Raw genomic sequence first — 20,088 nt, 5'->3', positions numbered from 1 at the left:
ATTTTTTGGACATAATATAGTGCGTTGTGTTAACCACATATGCGAAAGCAGTATGGGCCATTGCCTTTTGGTGGCCTGATATGTACTCCGGTAGATGCAAAAGCAAATGAACTATTGTAGGATCTAATGCAGTTCATAAAGTTTTTACTTTCAGGCACATCGTTAGTTAGAAGCTTCTGTAGATATTCAGGATATGAATGTAAAGGAGGCAGTCTAATCTGCCCCTTTTGACAACAACGTGTAAATTCATTATTTGTATTGCCAGTTGTTTCTTCTGGGAAGTTAAGTGAATGACAATGATTGCAAATGACATTCATTAATCCCAATGAATTTTCCTCAATAGTGGACTCATTATTGAAGGCGTTGTCAGCCAACTGGCGTAAGCGTTTAGCAGGTGTCTGGCGTTGATGTCCGCGACGGGCATGTTTTGCTTGTGGCGTTTGAGTGCCGCGTTGTTGCATGTCCATTATTTGTGACGCGCTATTTTTGAGTTTTAATTGATTCGCCTCTGCTTTGCGAAAAGTCCGTTTCAGTGTACGTCGTGCATTGTTTGTATCGAGCCTTGTCCGTTTTTGTATGTCGGTCAGTTGAGCTTTCTGCTTTTGGAGTCTTGCTTGCTTGTTTTCTGGCAGGTCATATGCGCGTTGTACACGTCTGCGTTCATTTATTCTGTCTCTTCGCTCCCTTTTTTGTATGTCTGAGACGCGAGCTCTTTCTTTTGAAATTGTGCTTGTTTCGATGCAGCACTTTGAGACGCGCGCTGTATGCGTCTACGTTCGTTGTGTCTGTCCATTTGGGCACGTCTCTGTAACGGGGTTACTTGAGCTTTGCGTTTTTTGATCCGAGACATTTTTTCTCCCGGAGTTTCCGAAGCGCATTGTATGCGCCGCCGTGTATTTTGTTGTTTCATTCGTGTTCGTGTGTTTGGTCCCGTTATCCAATCCGAATCGTTTTGTACCCATGACCGTGTATTCATGACTTGTTTGTTCCTCAGCGTGCGAAATATGGATAAGTAATAAGGAGGATCGCACTCACTGTTAATATGGAGCCTTTTCTGCAGTTGAACGGTTAATAGTGCTTTATTGTAAGGAGATCCACCTATGCTGCCTAGTGTGAAGGTGTTGAGATGACGTATGTTTAATATGGACGTTTCCTTTAGATATGTGGCTTTGGGTGTCACTTCTTATTGATGTGTGGGGGGGGGGGGTGGGTGAGGATTGTTGTTGCACGAGCGTCTTCTTTCTTTTTGTGTTCCAGGGGCTTGTTGAATCCCCCTCTTTGTGTGTGTCCCGTCCGTTGCTTGTAGGGTGTGTGGGGTGGTTTTGTGTTCTTTTTTTTTGTGTTCCAGGGGCTTGTTAAATCCCCCTCTTGGTGTGTGTCCCGTCCGGTGCCCGTGGGGGGGGGGGGTTGGGGGGGGGAGCCTTGCTGTTGTGCGCGAGCGTCTTCTTTTTTTTTGTGTGCTAGTTTCGTGTGCAATGGGTTTCGTGCGGCGCCTGCGTTTGACTACTTTTTTCTGTGCCTTTTCCTTTTTTCTGTGCTCGCGGCGCCTCATTTCTTTGACTCCTTTTTTCTATGCTCACTCCTTTTTTCTGTGGTCTTGTCCGCCTCTCGCGGCCCCTCATCCGCTTCTCGCGGCCCCTCATTTCTTGGGGCGCCTGCGCAGTACGTCTTTTTGCGGCTAGGTGCCTTGTTGTTGTGCGCGAGCGTCTTCTTTTTTTTTGTGTGCTAGTTTCGTGTGCAATGGGTTTCGTGCGGCGCCTGCGTTTGACTACTTTTTTCTGTGCCTTTTCCTTTTTTCTGTGCTCGCGGCGCCTCATTTCTTTGACTCCTTTTTTCTGTGCTCACTCCTTTTTTCTGTGGTCTTGTCCGCCTCTCGCGGCCCCTCATCCGCTTCTCGCGGCCCCTCATTTCTTGGGGCGCCTGCGCAGTACGTCTTTTTGCGGCTAGGTGCCTTGCTGTTGTGCGCGAGCGTCTTCTTTTTTTTTGTGTGCTAGTTTCGTGTGCAATGGGTTTCGTGCGGCGCCTGCGTTTGACTACTTTTTTCTGTGCCTTTTCCTTTTTTCTGTGCTCGCGGCGCCTCATTTCTTTGACTCCTTTTTTCTGTGCTCACTCCTTTTTTCTGTGGTCTTGTCCGCCTCTCGCGGCCCCTCATCCGCTTCTCGCGGCCCCTCATTTCTTGGTGCGCCTGCGCAGTACGTCTTTTTGTGGCTACGGCCCACGGCCGGATGTCCCTGCGTCCATCCGGTTTAGCATTCTCGGTTAGTAATATGGATTATTCATTTCAGTAACAGGATCATGCTGCCATTTTGAGTGTTGGTTTTTATGGGTACTGCCATTATGGAATGTGTAGGTTGCTGTGGTGTTATACTAATTCTGAGAGAGTGGCCCATGTGCCATGTGGCATCATGAGTGCAATGTTATAGAGCTGGGGTATCAAACACACATCTCACTGGGCCTCAGTGGCAGCAGGTTTTTCATTCCGGCCACTTTTTTAATTACTAGCCGATGTTATTTCTCTATGTATAAAATCCAGCGTCTGTCTGTCTGTATGTCTGTCTGCTTTTCACAAAAGAACTACTTAATGGATTTAGATCTGATTTTTTTCTATAATTTGCCTGAACATTCTGGTTGATTTTGCGACTTCTCTCATCACGCTAAGTATCATAGTTCACTTGCACTTGTACTTGGCGCTAATCTGAGACAGAGGCTGCGGGCCAAGGGGAGAGGGAAGTGTGATGTCAGGAGTGGGGAGCCAGGCAGGACTCTCCTCACTCATGTGCCAGCCTCTGTTGAAGTTGGTGATCTCTCACCTTGGCTAGCGATACCTGTTTGTTTATTGATTTTTAAAGTGTGTCCTGTTTCGCTACTACACAGGCAGAGCCGCGGTGGACAGTTAGTTGATAATAAATACAATTGACTTGCTTTTTAGTACTCAGGACATTTTATTGCAAAGTGAGCCAACACAACAAGCTGTCCTGATCTGATTTGCATCTGCGTGTCCATCAGGTGACATTTTGATGGTGCCCTCAAAAAGAGAAAAATCAAACGTTTTGAAAATGTGAACACCAACCATGAAAATAAAACTATGGAGATGAAACAACTGGTTTCACTAACAACAAAATTGGCTTCAAATTAGGAGATTGGTTGGATTTTGAGGTGCCCATCTTAGATTGTCATATGTTGGCTTGCTTTGAATCTCATTTTTGTTTAGATGATATTTAATAAAAAATAAAACAATTGAAAGGTCTGAATGTTAACAAGCAAGTCAAAGAAGTTTGTTCATTTAGCAGCAGTTGCTGGTTACTAATAGAGAAAATCATGATGCTGGAACAAAAACCTGCAACCACTACGGCCTCCCCAGGACATGTGCTTCACACCCCTGTTGTAGAGCATGGTGATAGGGAGTGTCACTAGCATCCTAGAAATTAGCTAAAATTAATTTAGGGAATTAATTTAATTTGCTTCCATGGGTGAGATCTAATGACTCTCCAAGGCTCATATTGTACTGCTGATGTTTTCCTCCTGTGATCCATGCACTAAACCTTAAGGTAGGAAACTTCCAAGCCCTTGCTTTAGCCACTCAAAACCAGGGCATATACACATGCACAATCAGCCCTCTCCCAAAGCCATGCAGACCTACCTTGTTATCCACACACAGACATTAAGCAAGGTCCTCTTTGTCATGCACAGAATTACACTCACACCTGCATGCACATACTGTACACCATACATGCCCACTGCCACTAGCTTTTGAGTTCAGCAGCCTCAGTCCTGAAGAGATGAGCACGGGCTGACATGCTTTGAAGTTTTTAGCAGCAAATATTGACTTCTCCCTTTGAATCACTTGTAGTTATTATGTGTGTTTCCTGATTTATGCACAGCCTCTCAGCTTCTGTTCATGTTTGGGTTAAAAAGGATAGTTGCTCAGCCTGCATCCCTGGAATTCTCTCATTTTTTTCACAGAGCATCAGACTTCTCACATGACATTCCCAAAAAAGGCCAGGCGGGCTGGATTGTTTCTAGTGACTTCACAGAAAAGGAATGATGATAGTGATAAGAATAACAGCAGGGATTTTTATCATGAGGTAGACACAGGGCACAAGCTGGACCTGAGTACCTCTTCATTGATTCTCCTTTTGAGGACCATTTAGGCCACTTCTGGCATCCATTGACATTAAATCTTGTGACGTGTTGACAAGTTGATGCTTATGCCTTTGTGAGATTTCTAATAAATTTTAATCTATCTATGAAACAAGGTCAGGTATTTTTATAAGAAGGAAAAAAAACAGCCTCCAAGAACTGGTGGTGGACTGCTCAGTCCAAAGTTACAAATAAGTTTAAAACATTGAACAGCTCCTGGTAGATGCAAAAAAACATCAGTATCATTTTAATAAACTTATATTATAACTTTTTAGTTTTTGCTGATTTTAATTGAAACTTGAACACACCGTAAAACTCAAGGTGACAAATGCACCATATAAAATAAATCTTAACTGATGTATCCCTTAAAGAAGAGGGATAAGGTGATACTTTCAATTGCTTTTAATCCCCTCACCTTTTAAAGGACCTTGTGATGGTGTTTTTCCGTGAAAGAAACAATATCAAATTACATTAGATTGATTGATTGCTCAGATGGTATCATAGTGTCTTTTTAGACATGGAGAATGGAGTACATTCAAACTTATAGTATGTGGTCACACTGATACTGTGTGACCTGCTTAGGTTTTTTCAGTTTATTTTCCCAGGGCTGACTGTGAAGTCTCACTGAGTTAAAAGGGGCAGTGAACATCATCTCCAGGATAAAATGACCTATAATTTTTCAAAAGACTTGTAAATATTATTTAAAGACGGTCACTGCAGTGTCCTTGTACAAATGTACAGATTGAAAAGAGCCGGGGGAACAGTGTTTTAAATTGATTGCTGATGCTGTCTGCCTGGAGAGACTTTGTAGCGTAATGAAAACTCAATATATACTGAACATAATTACATTACTTCATGCACATCAGAAATTTGTGCTCAAATCATATCCCTAGCCTTCTAGTCTGTGTGATAGGCAGAAGAAATGCCACTATAAATGATTTGTGTTGATATTGGGCAGGCAGCCCAAAACAATTGTACTTTCCTTCAAAACTGGGACATCTCCTCCACTGATGGATTACAGCACCAATTCTCAAAGAAACAGAACAGACATTCCAGGAAACATATATTCCAAAAATAAAGTGATATTCAAATGAAGCAAGTGCTTTTGGTCTTTGTAAACGAGCGCAATGATGACCTTCTTGGGATTAAGAATTTGAATAAGACTGCCAGTTCAGTGCCCACTGCTGGCACCCTGTGTGACCCTGAGCAGGGCACTTCAGGATGCCAACTGGCCAGTGACTTTATTATAAATACAAGGAGGGAGTGAACAATAACAGGAACAAAAAAAGCACAAAACAAACATAACTCTGTTGCCTTTTCTGCCTTCTTTTTCTATTTGGTAGCCTTGTTGTTCCACTTCCCATGTAAGTTCTCTCTACTTTCTCACCTTTTTGTACTTCTCTTTCTTTACAAGCCACTGACCTCTCGTCCTTCTAATAATTCAGGCCTTGCCGCACCCCATCTTGCAACTCTAAATACACCATGCAACTAAACAGAAGAGTCTTTATACCCTGGTTTTTAACCAATTTCAGGATAATGAGGAACACTGCCCAATTTATATTAAAAAGCAGCAGACATACACCCACTAGCCTGTCTTCTCCATTAAACTTACAGAGGTCCACATATCATGTAGAAGACCTTCTTATTGCCTTCTAGCAATTTGGAAATCCTCCCAGTGCAGTTTTCCTGCTTCTGTTTTCCATGAATTATTACCTCTGGAGGAATTTCTCAAAACAGATCCTACTAGTTCTTTGTGTTATTTCTTGTTTTATTAGCATTGTCCCAAGAGCTACCTTTTTCATTATTGTTAGGCCTATTCCTGTGTTGTATTACACCCTTGAATGTGAAATCCCAAGTATACTGTATATACTATAAATACTGTATATATACATTGTCACACACATGCGATTAGGAGGCAGCTGACTGGACCAAGTGGAGGTGATTATCCACCAGGCCAGGGGGTGGCGGTGTGTGCTAAACCTTATTCTGTCATCTCTGAAGGCCAAATACGGGAAAACCTGCCTGATTTAACAACAACAATGTCACTTCCAGTTCCGGTGCCAATAATTATGTCACATCCGGTTCAGGTGCCAAGAAAGATGTCTTTTCTGGTTTCCAGCCTCAGATGACATCACGTCCAGCCTCACCATTTAAAACCACCATCTTCTTCACCACCAGATCAGTTCAGTCTGGAACTCAACCCATGCACATCAGTGCTTATTTCAAAACCCTTTTTGCAGCCAGGGACAATATAAGGATGGCTGCCCCAAACCTTTCCAATGTGTTGAGACTCATTCTTTTACATGAGGCAAATTTATTTCCCAGATGGGATGCTAGAGAGGAACGAGGGGTGGATTGCTTGGCTGGATGAAAAGATAACTTTGTGCCCAGCCGGTATAAAATAATGGATGGACCAAAGGAAGCTGGAACTTGGGAGCAGTTCCCTCCCCCATATGACAGGTGGTAGTGTTCCTTGTGTGGCAGCGCAGTCAGGACACCTGCAGGTGGGCTTGGGAGTTGGAGTCCAGAAGTGCAGCCCTGTCAGGGTCCCTGGGTGTCAATAGAGGGTACTGTAGGAGGAGGGTCTCCCTACTTTCTTTACTTTCTTTAATGCCCGGAAGTGCTTCCAGGAAGACATGGCATAGCACCGGAAGCATTCCCAGATCTGGCTTAAAAGGAAGCCTGTTGCCTTACATTGGGGAGTCAGAGTTGAGAGGCAGTGGTCAACACTCAGCAGAGGTAGCAATAGGAGGAATAATTGTTGAATATTGTATTATTGTGGCTGATTATTGGAAGGGTGATTGCTGGAAAGGTGGTTTGTCAGTCAGTCATTTTCCAACCCGCTTTATCCTAACACAGGTCACGGGGGTCTGCTGGAGCCAATCCCAGTGAGCACAGGGTGCAAGGCAGGAACAATCCCTGGGCAGGGCGCCAGCCCACCGCAGGGCATGTATACACACACACACACACACCAAGCACACAATAGGGACAATTTAGGATCGCCAAAGCACCTAACCTGTATGTCTTTGGACTGTGGGAGGAAACCCACACAGACACAGGGAGAACATGCAAACTCCACGCATGGAGGACCCAGGAAGAAAACCCAGGTCTCCTTACTGCCCAAGGTGGTTTGTGTAAAAAAATCACTACAACATGGAGATTTCTCTGTCTTAGGTTTGAAGCTCACTGGCACCATCTTGTGGTATATATATATATATATATATATATATATATATATATATATATATATATATATATATATATATATATATATATATATATATATACTAGCAAAATGCCCGCGCTTTGCAGCGGAGAAGTAGTGTGTTAAAGAAAAAGAAAAGGAAACATTTTAAAAATAACGTAACATGATTGTCAATGTAATTGTGTTGTCATTGTTATGAGTGTTGCTGTCTTTTATATATATAATATACACACACACACACACACATAAACATATATATACATATACATATATACATATACATATACACATATCTAAATATACACATATATATATATATATATATATACACACACAGACACATATATATACATATATATTTACATATCTACATATATACACATATCTACATATATATACACGTACATATATATATACACATATATATATACATATCTACATATATATATATATGTAATTGTGTTGTCATTGTTATGAGTGTCATATATATATATATAATATACAGAGACACACACACATAAACATATATATACATATATACATATATATACATATGTACATATACACATATATACGTATATATATACATATACACATCCATATATATATACATATATATATATATATACACATATCAACATATATATACACATATATATACAGACATACATACACACACAGATATACATATATACATATACACATACATACATACACCTACATATATATATATATACACACATACATACATACACACATATATATATATATATATATATATATATATATATATATATATATATATATATATATATATATATATAATTTACATATCTACATATATACACATATATATATATACATATCTACATATATATATATATACACACATATATACATATCTACATATATCTAGACATACATATATACATACATACATTGACATATATATATATATATATATATATATCAAAATACCCGAGCTTCGCAGTGGCGAAGCACTGCTTTGAAATTTTTATTAAGAAGAAAAGTAAACCTTTTTAAACTGAGGGAAAATGAATCAATAATTATTTGTTAAGGATCTCTTTGTATACCATGTTGTCAATTCACCCCTCCGGTTGTAATATGACCAAGCTGTGTGCTGAGCTTACTGTTGAGCATGCAACGTACAGTTGGCCATGTGAAAAGCAGTCCTGCCTCAGATCAATGCCAACCTTTTGTAGGGTCTGTCCTTGAGACTTATTAATTGTCATTGCGAAGCAGAGCCTTAGTGGAAATTGGAGGCGTTTGAATTGAAATGGGAGATCAGAGGGTATAACAGGGATGCGAGGAATAAAAACTCTCTCCCCTGAGCCACCACCAGTAAAAATAGTTGCCTCAATGAGGTTCTTTTGCAGACACGTGACCTGAAGTCTCGTGCCGTCACAAAGTTTCAGTGGCTGTACGCAAATCCACAATCGGTTTCATATTGTTTTCGTACCTTATCAATTGGGAAATGTGTTTTTTGAACAGGTTTGATTCATCGAAGTGATCACTCCTGCTGCGTTCAGTCACTTCACATGAGCCGCTCTCTTGTGTGATGTTGTGATGTCCACGGGTTTATTTAATGTTAGCTAAGACCCGGCAGTTAAAAGTTTCTCGCTACAGCAATTTTAACTCTGTTACGAAGTGATCCAAACTGTCGTTTATACCTCGTGTCTTCTCATTAAACTTGTATCTCGTGAATATGGCATTGCAAACGGCAGCGGGTCAGTTCACGTGCTTACGTGGGAGGCGTGATGACACGATATATTTTGATATATATCAAAATACCCACGTTTCGCAGCGGCGAAGTACTGCTTTGAAATTTTTATTAAGAAAAAAAGTAAACCTTTTTAAACTGAGGGAAAATGAATCAATAATTATTTGTTAAGGATCTCTTTGTATACCATGTTGTCAGTTCGCCCCTCCGGCTGTAATATGACCAAGCTGTGTGCTGAGCTTACTGTTGAGCATGCAACGTACAGTTGGCCATGTGAAAAGCAGCCCTGCCTCAAATCAATGCCAACCTTTTGTAGGGTCTGTCCCTGAGACTTATTAATTGTCATTGCGAAGCAGAGCCTTAGTGGAAATTGGAGGCGTTTGAATTGAAATGGGAGATCAGAGGGTATAACGGGGATGCGAGGAATAAAAACTCTCTCCCCTGAGCCACCACCAGTAAAAATAGTTGCCTCAATGAGGTTCTTTTGCAGACACGTGACCTGAAGTCTCGTGCCGTCACAAAGTTTCAGTGGCTGTACGCAAATCCACAATCGGTTTCATATTGTTTTCGTACCTTATCAATTGGGAAATGTGTTTTTTGAACAGGTTTGATTCATCAAAGTGATCACTCCTGCTGCGTTCAGTCACTTCACATGAGCCGCTCTCTTGTGTGATGTTGTGATGTCCACGGGTTTATTTAATGTTAGCTAAGACCCGGCAGTTAAAAGTTTCTCGCTACAGCAATTTTAACTCTGTTACGAAGTGATCCAAACTGTCGTTTATACCTCGTGTCTTCTCATTAAACTTGTATCTCGTGAATATGGCATTGCAAACGGCAGCGGGTCAGTTCACGTGCTTACGTGGGAGGCGTGATGACGCAATATATTTTGATATATATCAAAATACCCACGTTTCGCAGCGGCGAAGTACTGCTTTGAAATTTTTATTAAGAAAAAAAGTAAACCTTTTTAAACTGAGGGAAAATGAATCAATAATTATTTGTTAAGGATCTCTTTGTATACCATGTTGTCAGTTCGCCCCTCCGGCTGTAATATGACCAAGCTGTGTGCTGAGCTTACTGTTGAGCATGCAACGTACAGTTGGCCATGTGAAAAGCAGTCCTGCCTCAAATCAATGCCAACCTTTTGTAGGGTCTGTCCCTGAGACTTATTAATTGTCATTGCGAAGCAGAGCCTTAGTGGAAATTGGAGGCGTTTGAATTGAAATGGGAGATCAGAGGGTATAACGGGGATGCGAGGAATAAAAACTCTCTCCCCTGAGCCACTGCCAGTAAAAATAGTTGCCTCAATGAGGTTCTTTTGCAGACACTTTACCTGAAGTCTCGTGCCGTCACAAAGTTTCAGTGGCTGTACGCAAATCCACAATCGGTTTCATATTGTTTTCGTACCTTATCAATTGTGTAATGTGTTTTTTGAACAGGTTTGATTCATCGAAGTGATCACTCCTGCTGCGTTCAGTTACTTCACGTGAGCCGCTCTCTTGTGTGTTGTTGCGATGTCCACGGGTTTATTTAATGTTAGCTCAGACCCGGCAGTTAAAAGTTTCTCGCTACAGCAATTTTAACTCTGTTACGAAGTGATCCAAACTGTCGTTTATACCTTGTGTCTTCTCATTACACTTGTATCTCGTGAATATGGCATTGCAAACGGCAGCGGGTCAGTTCACGTGCTTACGTGGGAGGCGTGATGACGCGATATATTTTGATATATATCAAAATACCCGCGCTTCGCAGCAGCGAAGTACTGCTTTGAAATTTTTATTAAGAAAAAAAGTAAACCTTTTTAAACTGAGGGAAAATGAATCAATAATTATTTGTTAAGGATCTCTTTGTATACCATGTTGTCAGTTCGCCCCTCCGGTTGTAATATGACCAAGCTGTGTGCTGAGCTTACTGTTGAGCATGAAATCTAACGTGGTTTGTGCCCTTCTGTATGAAAACAGTTTGCATTTACCTTTTTAATAAAAGATGAGCTTTTAAGCCTGAGAAATCACCCCGTAAATGCACACGTTTAATTGCACATGTGTTAATATGTATGCTTACACAGTATTAAAAGACACTCAACAATTAAAGTCATTTACCTTCGTTCCCGCGTTTGACTCGTGCTGTAAATCTCTTCCTTGTTTTCAGTTCACGTGATTACGTAGGAGGCGTGATGACGCGATACGTGACTCCGCCTACTCCATTAGAGAATATGGACAAAAAACAGGTTCCAGTTATGACCATTACGCGCAGAATTTCGAAATGAAACCTGCCTAACTTTTGTAAGTAAGCTGTAAGGAATGAGCCTGCCAAATTTCAGCCTTCTACCTACACGAGAAGTTGGAGAATTAGTGATGAGTTAGTCAGTCAGTCAGTCAGTCAGTCAGTGAGGGCTTTGCCTTTTATTAGTATAGATATATATATATATATATATATGGGGGGGGGCAAAAATAACCGGAATTTTGTTGTTGTTAGGTTGGTACTTGTAGTACGTGGTTGGGCCGCTAGGGCGATCTAGTTACACTCCTCACAAGTCAGTCTGCCAATTGCCATCAGTCTGGAAGGTTGTGCTTGTGTTCAGTGAATTTTTTTATAAAAGTAGGTTGCGCAACAGTTTGAGAAGGAAACGCCCTGATTTGTGGGAGTCAGGCGATTGGTTCTTTCATCATGACAACGCTCCATCTCACACTGCTCTCAGCATTCGCCAATTTTTGGCAAGAAACCATATGACAACCCTGAACCACCCACCCTACTCACCGGATTTAGCTCCGTGTGATTTCTTTTTGTTCCCTCGGATGAAAAAAGACTTGAAAGGAAGGCGTTTTGCTGACGTCAAAGAGGTAAAACAAGAAACGACCAGAGCATTAATGGGCATTACTTCAGATGAATTTAAAAAATGTTTCAAACAATGGAACAAGTGGTTAGATAAGTGTATTTCCGCAATGGAGAATACCCACCCAGGGTTTGTTTCCTGCCTTTGCGCCCTGTATTGGCTGGGATTGGCTCCAGCAGACCCCCATGACCCTGCAGTTAGGATATAGCGGGTTGGATAATGGATGGATGGATATATATACTGTATATATATATATATATATATATACATATATATATATATATATATATATATATATATATATATATATATATATATATATATATATATATGTATTTATATACTGTATATACTTGATTACTTTGATTAACATTTACAACTGTGAGTGCCATGGAGGACAGACGGGCATCCTGGCTGGATGACGACATAACTTCTGGGCAAGATGTAAGATGCAGGGGATGGACAAGTGCTCTAATGCTAAAGAAAGAAGCTGTCAGATTGCCATACATTCTTCTGTACACCATTCTAGTCCTAATGAAACACACTCTCAGGATAGCAGTTGTTGGTTTGGCAGCTGCTATACCATGTAAAGCACTCATCACACATTACTATGAATCTTTAAAATCAGTGTCACCTGTTCTGATGTTCTCTCTTGTCCTGTGCAGACTGCCTCTGCCCCAGTCCCAGGACCTGCTGCGTCCCTTTCTCTTTACAGTCGAATCCTCTTGAGGAAGTCACCTATAAGTTCTTTTAAACTAAAGAATTGGTGTTTCTGTAACAGAGGCAATTAGGAACTTGTCTGCTTTGCATTGTACTAAAGTTAAGACACCGTTGTTGAACAAAGGTTGAATGCTGTTGATGCAAGTGGTAAAATTAAAAGTCTGCTTGCTCAGTCCTTTCCTGTCTGTCTTTTGTACAACTCAGCAGCCCAGATATGTCAAAAAAAAAATCTGTATACGTATATAAAAGTCACAATAATGCATATTGGTGTTAACTTTTTATGTGAGCAGCAAAAGTATTTTTGTAACTGACAGGGAAAATTAATGCATAGTTTCAGATTTAATTTAGAGATTGTTCCAAAAGGAAATACAGCCAATGCAACCAGTGATAAGAGCTGCTGTCTCCCCCTAGTGTTTGTAGTGTAACACTTCCAACACAGGTTTATTTAAAGAGATGTATTGTATATGTCGTGTGTGTTTGCATATACATTAAATGTGCACACGTATATACATTATTACTGAATTCTGTTTAGAATAAAAATACCTGTTTGTAAGAGTTAAACTTGATATAATTATTTCAATGCATTTTAATGAATAAATTATAATACAAATACAGTAAACACATTGATTCTAACATACTGTGTAACCAGCATCAGAGAGTAGAGCTCACTTACATAATGGCAAACTGTTTCTAAGATACTGATATTGCACAGGAGTCACTTCAGCAATGTCCCTCAATGTTGGTACTCTCCTCACTAACAAAGGTTATTTTTATTTTTATTAACAATCTTTAATTTAATTGCAACATTATACTTTCAGGAAAAAAGCAATAATTATAAATGCAATTAGACATCCTAAATGAAATTACTTTTTTCAGTGATATACTTGTCATTCGGTGGGAGAACGAAAGGTAACTCTCCTTTGTCATGCACAGATAACTGCTGATGGTTTGCTTGATAAATGTAATCTCAGCACATGGATTAAGCATATCCATATCAAGATGCAGATGTTACTCAAAACTGTGGAAGGCAGGTAAAAGAAAACAACAACTACAATAATAGTAATAATAATAATAATATAATAATAATACTGCTGTGGGTTGGCGCCCTGCCCAGGGTTTGTTTCCTGCTTTGCGCCCTGTGTTAGCTGGGATTGGCTCCAGCAGACCCCCGTGACCCTGTAGTTAGGATATAGCGGGTTGGATAATGGATAGATGGATGGATAATAATAATAACTGCATAGAGTGCTCACAGATTCACCTCACTGTTGCTGTTGCAGGAAGTATTAACATAATTATCAGTTTAAAAGTGACAAGAACATCCGATGGAGCAAAGTGTTATAAAGAATGCTCAAATAAGCAAGTAAACAAAATATAATTCCTCATCCAACTGGGGTTGAAAATGAATGAATGATGAATAGTAAGTAAAGTTATTTGATACAAAATTGTCAATATAGTCAGCCAACATATGCAGATTGTGTTTCTTCATGAGAGGTTAGAGTTTTAAAGAATTCAGAAAACATGGTACTGATGAGTGCTAAATAAAGAAACAAAGCATTATGCAACAGGGATTTTTTTTCTCCCCAGTTAGTTGACATTTGAAGTGAACTTTAGGAAGTGTTGATCCTGTTGATGCTATATTTTAAAATATATTTAAAAAATTAACACAGAATGCAAAAATGCTTTTAATTTACAGATGGTGTTACATGAGAGGAATTCACAACTAACCCTACAGTTAGAAGCATCAATACATGATGGATCTGAGCAACAGTTAGATTTGGTTGGATAAATGAAAATTGAAGTTTAATGTGAAAAGTGTCTTAATACTTTATATGATTTCACAAGGGGGACATCTAGAGGCAGAAAGCACAACTTATGATTAAGATGTTAGTGCCCTAATGTATAGGTTTGGACTTCAAATTGCAGGAAAAATGAGAGAGTTCCTAAATAGATAGGACAGCTGGCTGAGCTGGAAAATAGAAGAAAGATAGAAGAAACTGAATTATTCAGTTTTGAGAAAGAGGAGATTAAAAGGAAACACTGCAGAATTGCCTAAATTTGTTAAAGATGAAAGTACAGTAGATCTGAACTTGACCATTTTTTGAAAACAGTTCTTGAATAAAAATGATGAACTGTACTGTTCTCAATTGCCTAGTCTTTATTAAATATTTGCAACCTATACTATCATTAACAACTTAAAAAAATCTGTACATATGCATATTTGTATCTTTATATTCTACCTGTAATGTTTCACTACATAGAGCTTTTCTGTTTTTTAACCTATTGTTGGTGGCAGGGTATTCTGTGAATACTGCCTCTGTCTTATGGCTCTAGAATCCAGAATTTGAACCCAGCACCTAGTTGTTGTATTTGTAGAGTTTGCAAGTTCTCCCCATGTCTGAGTAGTTGTCTTCCATCTCTTCAAAGACATACAGGTTAGGTTAAAAGGCGATTCTCATTAGGTCAATATGTGGGAGTTTGAATGAGTGATCTCTGTAATGGGCCGCTCCTTATTCAGGGTTGTTTCCTGTCTTGGGTACAATGCTGCTGGTATAGATCCCTGCTCAGTGCAACCCTGAACCAGATTAAGCGCTTTCAGAGCCTTATGTCATTTTGTTTCTTAATTTTAAGTTTTAATTTAAAAAATGTATACTACACTATTAACTTGTTAATGAGAAATAAACTAAAAATAGGAATACATTTGAAGGCACTGCCACAGGGTCCGGTTTGTCCTGAACAAAAGCAGGTGTAACTATTGTGTCCTCTACTAATCAATGACATCTTAGCCAGAAAGTCCTGGCTCCATGCAGTTTGATTAACGTCGGTACAGAGACCTGTTCAAGGAAAGGTCTACTGTTTGGGGTTCATGTCCAGATTCATTTGGCGAGATCCTCTTTCAAACTCTGCCAAGGTAAAATGGGCTGTGTAATAAAGCACTGAGTTTGGTGGGAATTAATTGCCCATGACCATCACAAAAGTCCCTGTATGTATTTACAACAGGGGGTCTACCTTTACTCTCATTTGTCTTTTCCCAGAATATTTTTAGCTAGTCATAAGCCAAACATGAAGCAGACGGGAAAGAGGCAGATTGTGGTAATAATAGAGACAACGGAGGTGCTGACATGATGACATTTGAAACAGTGTAATGCAGTTACTGGCTAGATACAGTCTGCTCAAAGCTAAACTAAACTGGGTCACTTCTATTCATTGACCAGTTGATTTTGCTGAATTTATGCAGATATTTGTTTTGTGTTGTCCAGTGAAAGCAATAGATCTACACCACTATAGAAAAAAATTAACCACACGGTGCATGATGATTTTTCCGTAAAAGCTTAAAACCATAATGAACCAGAGAAATTCTGATTTTTGTTTTGTTGGATTGGTGTAATTTTGTACAAGGAATTCCTTCTTAAGAGTTCTTTCTTATAATGGAAAGGCAACTGAACTAGACTATCAACCTCATTCTTTTTCTTGATGGAAAAGTAGCTTTATAATGCTTATCCACACACACACTGGCAAAGTTTACCATCCATCATCTAAAACACTAGAATAAACTCAGGTTTATAGTTTTTACACATTGTTCTGCATGTATAAATGTTAAGTGTCTTCAATTTAGTAATATGAAGTATTATATATGGAAATCCCAGAGTTCCTTTCCTGTTTGTCCAATGTTTTAGAGTGGAAAATGTGGACAAAATAAGTAATGTGCAATTGAAACTGTGCTGAAGGACTGTTTCCACAGAAATACTGTGATGATTAATTTCTTCAGATGCAATAGGTATCTTTGATAAATTGTGACACAGATAGGACAAAAACCCTCAAACAGAACAAAAATGGATATTGGATTTGCCAGACAAGACAAAAGCTTACATTGCTCTTTAATGTTATATCTGTGAGGTCACTATTCTCTCTCTATATATATATTATATTTTGTAATAAAGTAAGGGGGGGGGGGATATAATGTTTGGGACCACCCTGGTACCCTGTCTAATAACCAATGCTAAAGTAAACTAAAAGCCCAAAAGATAAGCAAACAAAGGAATAATGCTATGCATCAGGCAAATAGGTTTGCATACAAAGGCAATCTGTCATGGCAGCACCGTTTCTCACTGGTGCAGGTTCAAGAATGAATGTCCAACCTCCGGTCAGACGACCACCTAAGTACCCATCAAGGCAGAAGAAGTGGGACTACTGAGCTGCCATCCTTGAAGTGATGTCAGATGCCTTCTTGTGCCTCCTGCTCAGGTCTGTGGATTAAATGGGAGAAGGAGTTAACAACTGAGTTACCTTGTCTTGAGTGGCTGTTTTCTTTCAGAATAGGTCAGGTGATATTAACTAACATCCATCATGTACTGGACTAATTGACACCCAAGCAATGATGGCCCCTCTGCCTTCAGGGACTTGACTCAGAAGGAGGCAATCAATGTCTTTCATGGACCAGTATCCCTGTGAAGATGGATCCTGCTTCCTTACCTGGATGGGAGAACAACATAATCTCAGCAGGGATGATTGCCATTTCCTTACCTTGTGGCGACATCTTAGTCAGGATGGTTAATGTTCCCTTTACTGGTTGGAAGGCCAAGGCAAGTGAAAAGCACTGAGAGGCTGCCTCCTGTGCTGATGTCATATTCCAATACACTAGAGCAGCATCCCTTCAGGTGAGTCACCACACGGCAGGATGGGAGTTGGGGTTCTGTAGGGTTGCCCTGTTGGGTGCCGCATGTGTTACCTGGAAAAACCATTGGAAGTTGAGTCTCCTGTTTGGGGTGATTTCCCTTGACCGGGAAATGCTTCCCAGAGGTAATGATTGGGCACCAGAAGTACTCCCAAGTTAGGTTGAAAACGGAGCGGTCCAGACAGCCCAGAGAGTTGGAGTTGAGAGAAGGTGAAGAAATTTCGCTCAAGAGAAATGGAGGAGGAATTACGATTGTATGGATTTTGAGGAAAAACAAACCTCTGGTAGGTATTTTCTTAAATAGAATGTTTGAACCCCAACTGAACTTGAATTAATTGATCCTGGTGTATGGAGGGCTGTGTGACCCACTAGTGGCCACTATTTAAATAAGTGATATATCTAAAAAAAACTACTCATGTAAAAAAATTGCAAATCATTGGCCCTTGTCCCATGTCATAATGAAACAGACTGAAAAAAGACAAGTTAAATTAATCAATTTATATGGAAGTTACTATTGGACATAGGTCAAATGGTTTTTGAAATATACAACTACTGGACCAACCTGGACCAAAAACAACAGGCCTGCAATTTGTTTGAATAAAGGTCAATTCTTGCTGAACTTAACCTTTTACATTGGTACTGGTGCTTAAGGCAGATACTTCAGAAACAACTAACTCTAAAGTGTTCTATGTTGGCTAGGATGTTGTCATCTATAAGCTCTACACAACACACAAAAAAGCATAATTATCTTATGAAAACTGTCATTTTAATCAATTTAGATTTTCCACAAATAATAATAATTCATATAGCGCTTTTCTCAGTACTCAAAGCACTATCCACAGAGGGAGGAACCGGTAAGCGAACCCACAATCTTCCACAGTCTCCTTACTGCAAAGCAGCAGCACTACCACTGCACCACCTGTGATATATTATATTATAATATTATATACTAATTAGTAAATTAATTAGTTAATTTAATAACACATTTTTGGCCCCATCACCAAACTTCCATTTCCATGGAGGTAAAATGTCAGAATTCTTTCATTTGTAAATGTCAGGATAAAGATAATAGCGTGTGTTACTACTTTCAAGCATCTACTAAGTTTAAAGATAAAATGATATGAAATTTGCAGCAAGACCAAAGGAAAATGTTATGTATAATACGTATGTTTTTAAATTAAATATATAAAGTATATAGGTATATAAAATATATAAAAGCACTTCCCAATTTCTGGAGTCACACTTTTCAGAGAAAAAGTAGAAAGAGATGTGCTCAGACTGGCCAAGATGTGGGAAAGGTAATGCTTTAAACCCATGCTTGAGGTTACTGTACACTTGGTGTACAACTGTGTGTTGTTTCCTCTTGTGGGACATTGGACATGTTTATAGAATTTGGGGAGCACATGCTTTAAATTTGCCTGGTTAAAATCACCTGCTATTACAAATACCCTAGATTAGTGGGCATTCTGTTGTTTGCTAATAGCAGTTAGCAGAAAGCCCAAGGCAATTGTTAGCATGTGATGCACCTATTATAATAGCCATGTCTGTCCGTCTGTTTCTCCACATGAAACAATCCTGCCTCCTGTAGATGAATTTTGTTAAAATGTGGTGCACATATTCTTTAAGGAAATTTGTCAAGACAGTTTAATTTTCCTTGATATATCTTGAACAGATTGGGCTGCACACAGTTTTAAAATTTCAAAACCTTGCTTTGTAAAGCATTGCAAATTTGAGAACTTATCTATCTTAAAAACATAAACATTCTGTCTGACTTCAACTACAGTTTACTGTTTCAATTTTAACTTGACAGTGGTTACACCAACTTGCATATTTTGTAGATTTTCCTGTTTTTCACTTCCTATAGCCTCTACTGATGGAAAACAGATTCTCAGTACAAGTTAATGAAACACTAGCCAGCTGTTTGGCGAGTAGGAAGTTGCTATCACTGGCCGCTTGAGTGCATGTAGGATGACAATCCTCCATTGGCAAGTCCAGCAAGGCATGCATTGAAACCTCTGTCTTCCCATCAGCTTGAGCACAAGCAGAAGAGAACGAATGCACCAGCACCCCTGTCCTCTCTATGCTTTAAGTCATAACAGGCAAGTTAAATAATCTTCTTAACTGATAGATAGATAGATAGATAGATAGATAGATAGATAGATAGATAGATAGATAGATAGATAGATAGATAGATAGATAGATAGATAGATAGATAGATAGATAGATAGATAGATAGATAGATAGATAGATAGATAGATAGATAGATAGATAGATAGATACTTTATTAATCCCAATGGGAAATTCACATTCTTCAGCAGCAGCATACTGATACAATAAATAATATTAAATTAAAGAATGATAATAATACAGGTGAAAAAAAAACAGACAATAACTATGTATAATGTTAAATATTAACGTTTACCCCCCCTGGTGGAATTAAAGAGTCGCATAGTTTGTGGGAGGAACGATCTCCTCAATCTGTCTGTGGAGCAGGACAGTGACAGCAGTCTGTCGCTGAAGCTGCTCTTCTGTATGGAGATGACATTATTTAGTGGATGCAGTGGATTCTCCATAATTGATAGGAGCCTGCTGAGCGCCCTTCGCTCTGCCACAGATGTTAAACTGTCCAGCTCCATGCCAACAATAGAGCCTGCCTTCCTCACCAGTTTGTCCAGGCGTGAGGCGTCTTTCCTCTTAATGCTGCCTCCCCAGCACACCACTGCGTAGAAGAGGGCGCTCGCCACAACTGTTTGATAGAACATCTGCAGCATCTTATT

Source organism: Erpetoichthys calabaricus, chromosome 4 (assembly GCF_900747795.2).
Source record: "Erpetoichthys calabaricus chromosome 4, fErpCal1.3, whole genome shotgun sequence".
Lineage (NCBI taxonomy): Eukaryota > Metazoa > Chordata > Cladistia > Polypteriformes > Polypteridae > Erpetoichthys > Erpetoichthys calabaricus.
The sequence above is the reverse complement of the archived record's forward strand: the minus strand, read 5'-3'. Positions refer to the sequence as shown.